Source organism: Dermacentor variabilis, chromosome 3, assembly GCF_050947875.1.
Source record: "Dermacentor variabilis isolate Ectoservices chromosome 3, ASM5094787v1, whole genome shotgun sequence".
In the NCBI taxonomy this organism is placed as follows: domain Eukaryota; kingdom Metazoa; phylum Arthropoda; class Arachnida; order Ixodida; family Ixodidae; genus Dermacentor; species Dermacentor variabilis.
In genome coordinates, this window is record NC_134570.1 from 235,212,204 (window position 1) to 235,222,977 (window position 10,774).

A 10,774-nucleotide genomic window follows, 5' to 3' on the forward strand; every position below is an offset into this window, starting at 1 on the left:
ATAACGACCACCAACCAGACCGCTTATCCCGGTTAAATTTGATACTTCAGGTGTGCTATTTTACTCAAAGGGGAAGGGAAAGGGGAGAAAACCAGAAAAAAGAGTGGAGTGGAAAAGAAAGCAATTGTGCCAAAAAGCATGAGAAACATCATGCAGCCAGGATCGCCAGCAGGACATCTAAAAAGCACTCTGATAAAATTACATACAGGGAAAGCTTACGTATTGTTTGTTTCAATCAACTCAGATCACATGCAGCCATTACTGCAATCAAGTTGTTTCCTTAGGTCATGAGGGAATGATGTGGGCCCAAAAAACTGTTTACGGCTGAAGGATTATGTTCCATGCTAGCCTCATTACCTGCTTTTTATCACATTGTTATCAGCTGCTTATGTTAGGGACAAAAAGTAAGAGCTTTTTCCTGATTCGCCATTCCACACAACATGTATTTGTGACTATATGTACATGCAGATGATCCATAGATGAAAAATATTCAGTACAGTAGAATCTCATTACAAGATACACTTGGTTGTAAGACACATAGGAAAATGGTTTGGTTGGTTTTCCGATGTTTCCCACGTTAAGAACACTACACAAGAGACACTTTTGTTACTAACGACTTTTTAAGTAATCAGTACTTCGAAGGCACACAACCCAGACACATTCACTTCATGCACCTTGTGTGCTCCGAAGGGCGTAAAGATCACGCAATCCTCACACAAGCCAATTGCGCATGTCTCTTTAGCGTGAACTAGAAAAGGAGGGCAACGAGGACAGTGCAGGGCAGAAAGTGTCGACAGTTGAAGCTGACGAGCGTCTAAGAGCACCTCAAAGGCACTGCGAGCAACAAAGCTTGAAAAGTGAAGTGTTTAACTTCCAGAAGGTAGGAAGGAAGCTAACACAATCTATAGTCACTAAAAAGCTGTGAATGTCTTCTTTAAAGGGCCCCTAAACCACCAAGGTTGAAATTTAGTTGCGGTGTTGCAGTTGTACATGTTAAGGCAACGAACATGTAGCCACGAGAATTTTTCAAAACGGTGCAGTAATAGTGGAGCTACGTGTTTGATTATCGAAAAGTAGTCCCCGCTCATTTTAATCTTTCATCTGATACACGCCATCTGAACAGTATCGTCTTTTCCTCGCCTAGTACACCTCCAAATGTTACGGGACAGGCCAACACCAACGAGCTCTGTTCCTGCCGCGCAGGCCCGTCGTCCTGCGAGGGGTGGCGCTAATGACCTCGCCAATACAATGGAACTGTATGGTGACTCTAGTTGAAGAGCCTCATAGGGAGACCCTTCTGTTGGCGTTTCTGTTCTTTGCCCCCATTGGCTGCCCACAATGGCATCGCGAGCAACGCGACGAGGAAGAAGGTCTGTGTAGTCGTACACTTTCGTTCGACCAATCGACAGCACCGGAAACTGGTGACATCATCAGAGACAGCCTGGTGATGTCAGGACAAACTGGGGGGTGCAGGATAGGTCCAGAGAGGCGCACGGGGTCGTTTTCTTCATATTGTGGTGCTCCCACAATGCTACGCACTGTGGCGTTTGGCATCGTCAATTGTGACGGCATTCTGATTTTGATGCGCGTGTTTACTTGAAATGTTCAAAAAATGTCGAGAAGTGGTTTAGGGGCCCTTTAAGCCACCCTGAGCAATTATTCCTTCAGATAAATCTAAACATACTTTAGTGATGATGCATAATAAAGTGATCTAGTCTGGCTCCTCAGTGTTTTAAAATTTTTGGTTTCGAGAGACATGTTTCCCGTGCCTCTTGAGTATCTCTTCTAATGAGGCTTAACTGTAATGTACACACACAATTGTGTAACTCCTCCTGCAAGTATTATTCATTAAGCCTGGTCACTGATGTGCAAAGCTTGTGGTTAAGTTTTGATGTCCGTACTTTTTAGAGCTATGTTTATAATTCAGGCTGTTCTTATTGGTTCTTCGATGCAGGAGACAATGCCTACGAAATTATTGACCCTGATGACGAGAGCCCTCAAGGGGCAAACGACATCTCTCTTGCAGAAGTGAGCCCGATACCACCTGAAGTTACCATGACAGGTGGCATGGCAGCAATAGATACAGAGACGGCCATGTCTACTGCAGCTGCAACAGTGTACGAGGCAAGCAGCAGTGTGTCAGCATCAGCAGCAGTGTCAGAAGAAACCGCACCAGGCCTGGTAGAGCAACATGTGTGCTATCACTGTGACTTTTTTGTAGTGCATACAACTCATTTGCTCAACATACAAAAGCTTTTCACCACGACGGTGAGCCAGTGTTCTTGTGCAGCAAGTGCAAGACTAAGTTAAGTGTTATAACACAGTACAAGCATCACTTTAAAATATGAAAACATATTACAGTTGTTGCCTCCGCAGCCAGCCCACATAGCGACAACAATGTGGAACACATGGTGGGACACACCTCTTCTCCATTAGAAGATAGTAGAGACTGTCAGGGTTGTTGTTAGATTAACTGGTCTTTGTAGGCAACTAGAAGGACAACACAGGTGTCATAAGATTGTTGTTTATGTTGTTGTTGAACAGGTAAAAAAGAAGTTTGATGCACCTGAAGTGCCAACTGATATTGAGCAAATCAAAAAGAACCACCTGAGAAAGCAACACTATCGAAATTTGGGTATCTATGTGCCGCCAACTCTGGTAAAGATGGCATAGGACAGAAGTGTGATGAAAATCACACAGACACTGCTGTTCCATCACTGGTCACAGTGATCAGTGACTTGTAGGGCAAGAGAGTCAACTGAAACGGAACATTATGGCATAGTGTCATTCTCCCATGTGACCACGTTCCATGTTATTTTGCATGATACAGCTCAACCGCCAGAAACGAGACTGCAACTTGTCTGTAAAAAGCTTTCAAGAAAAATTATTCATAACACTATTAACACAGCAGTATCTTCTTTTTTTGTGGGTTCGAGGTTCCCGGGTGTCCATTGATGCAAAAATTGCGGAAAAAAATAACATGTGTCGTACTTACACCTTTTTAACACGTACGAGGGGGACAGAACTTTTCTAGTCATGCATCTTCGTCATACTATCAAGTTTTTAAATGCCTTTTATAATTATTATTACCAGTTATATCTGAGTGCATTGTATGCATTTAGCAGGTGTAAAATCAGGTCAGTTGGATCAGATGCCTTATCTGCAAGAGAGCCCTATGTTTAAGAAATTTGAATTAAAATAGATACATTAGAGACGCAGTCTTTCAGCACTTTATTGCGTGCGGTTTAAGCATTGCTCAATACTTTTGTGGATGGCAGTTTCAACTGGCACAGCACTGCGCTTTGTCACGGTCACGTGTCTTCAAAGCGGTGTTTACCATTTGTGCTGATCTGTTTGTGTATTCATAGAGCGAGTTCTTAATTTATTTTTTCCGCATTCTTGTGCTTGCACTAAGCTTGTATAAGGCAGTTACAAAATGGGCGTCACTATAACGAACTGTTCTGTTGAGCTTACACTTGCAAATAATAGTGTTCAGATGGCCGCACTTCTATGTAGGTGCACCGATAGCTTTGTGTATGTTCTCATGCTTGTATAAAGCTTATATAAGCTAGTTACAAAATGTAAGTCACTAAGCATTGTAATATTCTTTAAAGAACTGCTTGGTTGGTTTTACACTTGTGAATTAGTATTGAGGCGGTGGTATGTCCATGTAGGCGCACTGCTAGCTTTCTGTGTGCTCACGTGTTTGTATTAAGCTTCTACAAGGGAGTTACAGCATGTACGTCACTAAGTGCTGTGATATTTTTAAAGAACTGCTTTGTTGGTTTTACACCTGTGAGTAATAGTCCTCGGGTGGCACTAGTCATGTGTAGGTACACAGGGGCCATTTGTATACATTATGCTCATGTAAAGCAGTTATAAAGTGTATGTCACTAATCACTGTGATATTTGTTGAATTGCTGTGATGGTTTTACACATGTGAATAATAGTGGTCAGGACACAGTACTTTCGATGTATAGTTGAATTTATACACTGCCAAGACATGGGCTGTATACGTACCAAAAGAAATGTATGTCATTATATTGTTGTGATTATTACTGTTTGGATTTTATTAAACTCTGACAACATTTTTTCTTGTATCTATTGAGGTATGGCAATTTGTCATGCAACCAAACTGAGGACCTGAACTTGTGCATACAAATAAACAGGTAATTTAAGAGTATACTGCTCATATTCTGCGAAACCAGTTTAACAAATCTTGTACTACAATGCTGGAAAAATGACAGAGCTAACAGGGATGTACAGAAAGTTTGCACTGGCTGAAGGACTGCCCCACACTGGAGTTCGTAATGTTGCGTTTATTGGAGTAGAACAGAAAGTGCACTTCTATTAAAAATGCGACAGTCGGTGCAGAAACATAAGGCAGACGAGCGGATGTGGCACATTTTTTTCAGGGCCCTCCATGCCTACTACTGGATTTCTAGTCTTCCTGTGCTCTTCGTATAAGCCCCTGTTCAGCCAAGGTTTTTACTCCATGACAGTTTTTCTGCTGGGTTAGTAGCAATATTGAAGCAAAAAATGCAATCGTTTTCAAGAACTTTCGAGGCCCCGGCACAGTAACTTCAAAGACCTCGTGCGATTTTTTAGTTGTTTGGACAAGCAATAACTTGTTCAACAACATCGTTAACTTTAATGCAAACAAAAGAATACAAAACAAATCGCATTTCACTGATTTCAAACATTTGAAAGACTGCTAATTTGCCTTTCACCGCCCATCACTAAACGCGCACAAGGAAGCATTTCAAGAAAGCGCTCAAAGTTTTTGTGCAATAGCACAATTAACTACTTGGACCTGCAACATTTGCAGTTTTTGAATACTGTTTGGTTTGACAGTGTATGGGATCTCATCTGTTGCCTCAGCTTTTCACCACCAAATAAGCAATAGTCATTTGTAGTTTCCTTTTATGGTGTCTGTAGCTCTCAATTTACTCATCACGGCTTTTCTTTGAATGCCTCAACTGTTGAGCTTCCTGCTTCTGCTCCTCCAAGTACATTTGTCGCCGGTTCCATGTGCCTAAAACTGGTATGTGCAGCTCCTTTGTAATTCCAACTTTAAGGATGTCGCTTTCCTTCTATTACCTCCACAGACAATTCTCTGTGACCTGCGAAGAGCATCACAGAAGGGAAAAAAACGCTTGGCAATATCTGCTAAGTCTAGCCAAGTGTACAAATTTAAGGACTTTCCAGTACATCAGGGTTTTCAATGCCTTGAAAATGGCATTTTAGAAATAAAGGGTTTTCAAGGATCGCTACAAACTCTGGATTCTAGCACCTAAATAATTTTACAAGCTTATTTTGGCATGGAGTTCGGAAATTCATGCTTTTTAGCTAACGCTGCACTATCTCTGTGCATTGAAGCCACGAGAGCGCAACCATTTTGGAGTACAGAAAAATACTGAAAGCTTTTAATACCACTCCTTTTCTATGGAGCTTCGTATTGCCTAGTTAAGTTTACGAATGTGCCTGGTTTTGGTGGGCGTTTCTTCGACATTTTCTGTCTGAAGTAGATGACTAACCCCCGTATTCAGAAATGTATAATAATACGAAGCTCATGCTTGACTTTATATAAACGACGCCTGGCGCGAACGTCCCCCAGACGCTCACTGCCTTTCTTTTGGTGCGTTCACGACTTGCGTCATTTAGATCAAGCCAAGCATGGGCTTCAAGTTATGATGCATTTCTGAATATGGGGGTAAGCGTGCGCAATTCCGGGCGACGCATTGTGCCATTGACACTGAGAGGAAACGGTGAAAACAAAGTTAACGCCCTATGCTCCTAAACTTTCGCGTACCTGTGGTGTGCGTGTATCGTGGAAGAAGAAACAGCGCAAACACCAGGACGAAAAAAAGCATCAACCACACCAGCGCTTCGTGGTGTGATCCATGTTATTGCGTCGTCCTAGTGTTGCGCTGTTTCTTCTAAAATGCTCAAGCAACTAACCGGCAAGTCCATCCTATGCATATATATTGAACACACGTATGAATGTAGATGGTCTTCGAAGCTTTTAGAACGAGCACTGCCACAGGATACGAGCAGTGCACGCGTAACAAGTGGACACATTAGTCATTTAAACATGCGTGCCAATGCATGCGACGCGGCTATCGGCATAAGCAGTCTCCAAATGCTGGAATGCATGCTCTTGAAAACGCTAACGATCCGCTGTGAATGCAGGACAACAGCTCACAGCGGACTAAACCAAACTCTAAACTAATGCACTTGAAAAGAACGCCTACACGGCAGCGTGAGGCACGTCGAAATGCCTGGTACTGGCGTCGCAGTTGACCACATACGAATGGAACTGGCGGAAAAAATAAAGAGAAATGCTCACCAGTATACGCGCGACTTAAATTCACATACGTGGATGGTTGGCACGATACTTTGTATCCGCGTATTTTCGGAGAACATATAATGCATGGACTGGAAAAGCACTCGATCGAGAGCTGAACGGCACGTTTGTTATTTTCCTGGGGTGACGACAAGCAGTGAATAGTTCTCACGTCGGCGTCTACGTTGTATTCCTTCGTTAGTCGTAGCAAGGAATGGAAATGATGCAAACGGAAACGTATTCCAGTACACAACAGCACAGCACACTGCAGAGAAACTCCACCCACCGCAGCAGATTCCTCAAATACATTTGTTATGTATATAACCTCTAAAAGAACACGCTTGAGCGTGGTGGCTCTGTGGTGTAATGGTTAGGATGTGCGCCTTGAACTGTATAGATGAGAGTGCACGGGGGTTCGAATCCACGTGATGTATAGAGCAATGTGGTTCTCCATAAGTATGCGATTCCCTCGACTATTGTGTTCTAATTAGATTATGTGTCTCCTGATTGTGAAATGTGCGAAGATAATTGCGGATTAAATGTTAATTAGCGTTTTTTTTTCTCCGCAGTGGCGTTTGGGACGCATACGCATAGGCCGATTCCGAGCCGTCACGCCTCATGGTAGGCAGCAAATAGCCAGGAAAAAAGACTTTAAAATCCTGCATAACATGCTCACGCCTATTCTGAAGGCCGCTTGGAATTGGGCCACGTAACACTGAGGAGCCGCATAGGGAACGGTGTATCAGCGACCCTAATTTGATCTGATTTCCTGCCTGCATGCGTGGCCAGGACTTCTCTAAAAGGGTATTGGGAAGAGTACTAGCACTCTGTTTGGGGGAGTAGAAGTACTCGGTCTGGTGGAAAGCCATTACCCCTGCGGTGAGAGTATTAGCACTCTGCGGAAGAGTACTAGTACTCCCTGTGGGAAGAGTATTATCACTCTGCAGAAGAGTACTAGCAATCCCTTGCGGTGGAGTAAGAAAACTCTGTCAACAGGAGTTGACCTACTCTCTCTCAAAGAGGGTCGATCTACTCTCGAAAAGAGAGTGAAATATGGTACAAGCCGCTACTCCCTCAAAGAGAGTGCCCGGCACTCTCTTTGTTTTTAGAGTGTAACTTTCTGCCGCCCTCTGCTACGCTTCGCTTCCCTTGGAATCTATTCCGTAACTCTTAATGACCATCGGTTATCTTCCCTCCTCATTACGTGTCCTCCCATCATCATCATCATCATCATCATCATAAGCCTGGTTACGCCCACTGCAGGGCAAAGGCCTCTCCCATACTCCTCCAACAACCCTGGTCATGTAATAATTGTGGCCATGCCGTCCCTGCAAACTTCTTAATCTCATCCGCACACCTAACTTTCTGCCGCCCCCTGCTACGCTTCCCTTCTCTTGGGATCCAGTCCGTAACCCTTAATGACCATCGGTTATCTTCCCTCCTCATTACATGTCCTGCCCATGCCCATTTCTTTTTCTTGATTTCAACTAAGGTGTCATTAACTCGCGTTTGTTCCCTCACCCAATCTGCTCTTTTCTTATCCCTTAACGTTACACCTATCATTCTTCTTTCCATAGCTCGTTGCGTCGTCCTCAATTTGAGTAGAACTCTTTTCGTAAGCATCCAGGTTTCTGCCCCGTAGGTGAGTACTGGTAAGGCACAACTGTTATATACTTTTCTCTTGAGGGATAGTGGCAACCTGCTGTTCATGATCTGAGAATGCCTGCCAAACGCACCCCAGCCCATTCTTATTCTTCTGATTATTTCCGTCTCATGATCCGGACCCGCCGTCACTACCTGCCCTAAGTAGATGTATTCCCTTACGACTTCCAGTGCCTCGCTGCCTATTGTAAATTGTTGTTCTCTTCCGAGACTGTTAAACATTACTTTAGTTTACTGCAGATTAATTTTTAGACCCACTCTTGTGCTTTGCCTCTGCAGGTCAGTGAGCATGCATTGCAATTGGTCCCCTGAGTTACTAAGCAAGGCAATATCATCAGCGAATCGCAAGTTACTAAGGTATTCTCCATTAACTTTTATCCCCAATTCTTCCAATCCAGGTCTCTGAATACCTCCTGTAAACACGCTGTGAATAGCATTGGAGAGATCGTATCTCCCTGCATGACGCCTTTCTTTATTGGAATTTTGTTGCTTGCTTTATGGAGGACTAAGGTAGCTGTGGAGCCGCTATAGATATCTTCCAGTATTTTTACATACGGCTCATCTACACCCTGATTCCGCAATGCCTCCATGACTGCTGAAGTTTCGACTGAATCAAACGCTTTCTCGTAATCAATGAAAGCTATATATAAGGGTTGGTTATATTCTGCACATTTCCCTATCACTTGATTGATAGTGTGAATATGGTCTATTGTTGAGTAGTTTTTACGGAATCCTGCCTGGTCCTTTCCTTGACAGAAGTCTAAGGTGTTCCTGATTCTATTTGAGATTGCCTTAGTAAATAGTTTGTAGGCAACATACAGTAAGCTGATCGGTATATAATTTTTCAAGTCTTTGGCGTCCCCTTTCTTATGGATTAGGATTCCGTTAGCGTTTTTACAAGATTCCGGTACGCTCGAAGTCATGAGGCATTGCGTATACGGAGTGGCCAGTTTTTCTAGAACAATATACCCACCATCCTTCAAAAATCTGCTGTTACCTGATCCTCCCCAGCGGCCTTCCCCCTTTCCATAGCTCCGAAGGCTTTCCTTACTTCTTCTGGCGTTACTTGTGGGATTTCAATTTCCTCTAGACTATTCTCTCTCCTAGTATCGTCGTGGGTGCCACTGGTACTGCGTAAGTCTCTATAGAACTCCTCAGCCACTTGAACGATCTCATCCATATTAGTAATGATATTGCCGGCTTTGTCTCTTAACGTATACATCTGATTGTTGCCTATTCCTAGTTTCTTCTTCACTGCTTTTAGGCTTCCTCTGTTCCTGAGAGCATGTTCAATTATATCCATATTATACTTCCTTATGTCAGCTGTCTTATGCTTGTTGATTTACTTAAAAAGTTCTGCCAGTTCTATTCTAGCGGTAGGGTTAGAGGCTTTCATACATTGGCGTTTCTAGATCAGATCTGTCGTCTCCTGCGATAGCTTACTGGTATCCTGTCGAATGGAGTTGCCACCGGCTTCTTTTGCAGACTCCTTAATAATGCCTATAAGATTGTCGTTTATTGCTTGAACACTAAGCTCATAGAGAAAGAAATTCAACAAGAGGGGACACTCTTCAAAAACTGGCAACAGGAAACACGCCACGCCTAATTTCGACAACATCCGTTAGTTGACGCGAGCATCAGAAAAAAAAAAAGAATTTGAAATAAACTTCCAGACAACGTTTTATTCTTTTTATTCCTTCCCCCTAAAAGTGAAAAAGTTTTGCGTGTAAATGAGCCTATACTTTGCAAATTTTTGTTGCGTTGCCTAGCAACAAGCTAGTGGCACGCCAGACGCGCGTGCATAAGTCATGCGCCAGACAAGCCGCAGGAGTGAGGGAGGCCGGTCGTACGTGCGCAGCTCGCGTGCTCGGCGACCCGTCCGTTTTGGATATAGCCTATTTTTTGGGGCTCCCGGCCTTCTCTATGCTTCTCTTTCGTATCGTCTGCATTTCGACACGGCCCCACTGCACTACTGGACTACGGCAAGGTGAGAAATTGTGTTTGACAGTGTGCGGCGCAACTTAAGCACATTTAGCCTTAGTTCGAGTGGCGCAGTTAGCGAAAAACAGCTCTGCCGTCCTGGCGCAGTTAATTTGAGTTAATGCCTGGTGCTGTGAGATGTTTGCGACGCTTTCTATGAGCCCCAACATTACTGCAACTTATTTCGGTAGTTTTTGGGCACGCTTGCCGCGCCCGGCTTATTGACGCAGTAAGCGAAAACCGGCTCGGCCGTGTGACGCACTTGCGCGTGTACTACGTGTACTACGTCGTAGCGCCTAAGACAGACAAGTTTTCGCGCATTCTGTGGCCCCCAACATTATTGTAACTAACGTCGTTATATTTGGGGTAGTTTAGAAGCATGGTTGCCGCGCCCGGCTTATTGACGCAGTTAGCCAAAAACAGCTCGGCTGTGCCGCAGTTAGTTTCGCGTGTACTGAATCTTACTGGTAGAAGTTCGTGACGCATTCTCTGACCCAAAAAGTATTGTAATTTATTTGGTAACTTTTTGGGATATCTTGAGGCTTGCTCGCCGCGCCTGGGGTTGTGAAGCTGTTAGCAAAAAAGCAAGCAGGCCATAGTGAGTTAGTTTTGCGTGTAGTGAATTTTAGTGGGACGAGTTTGTGACGCATTTTATAGACCTGCAACAACACATACCTTATTTTGGTACTCACGATTCTCGAAAAGGCGACGAGCGATTGCCGAGAGTAATAACACGGGAGTGTTGCATGCGCCGGCAGGCCGCATAAAAGATAGCGCGGAGGAGCT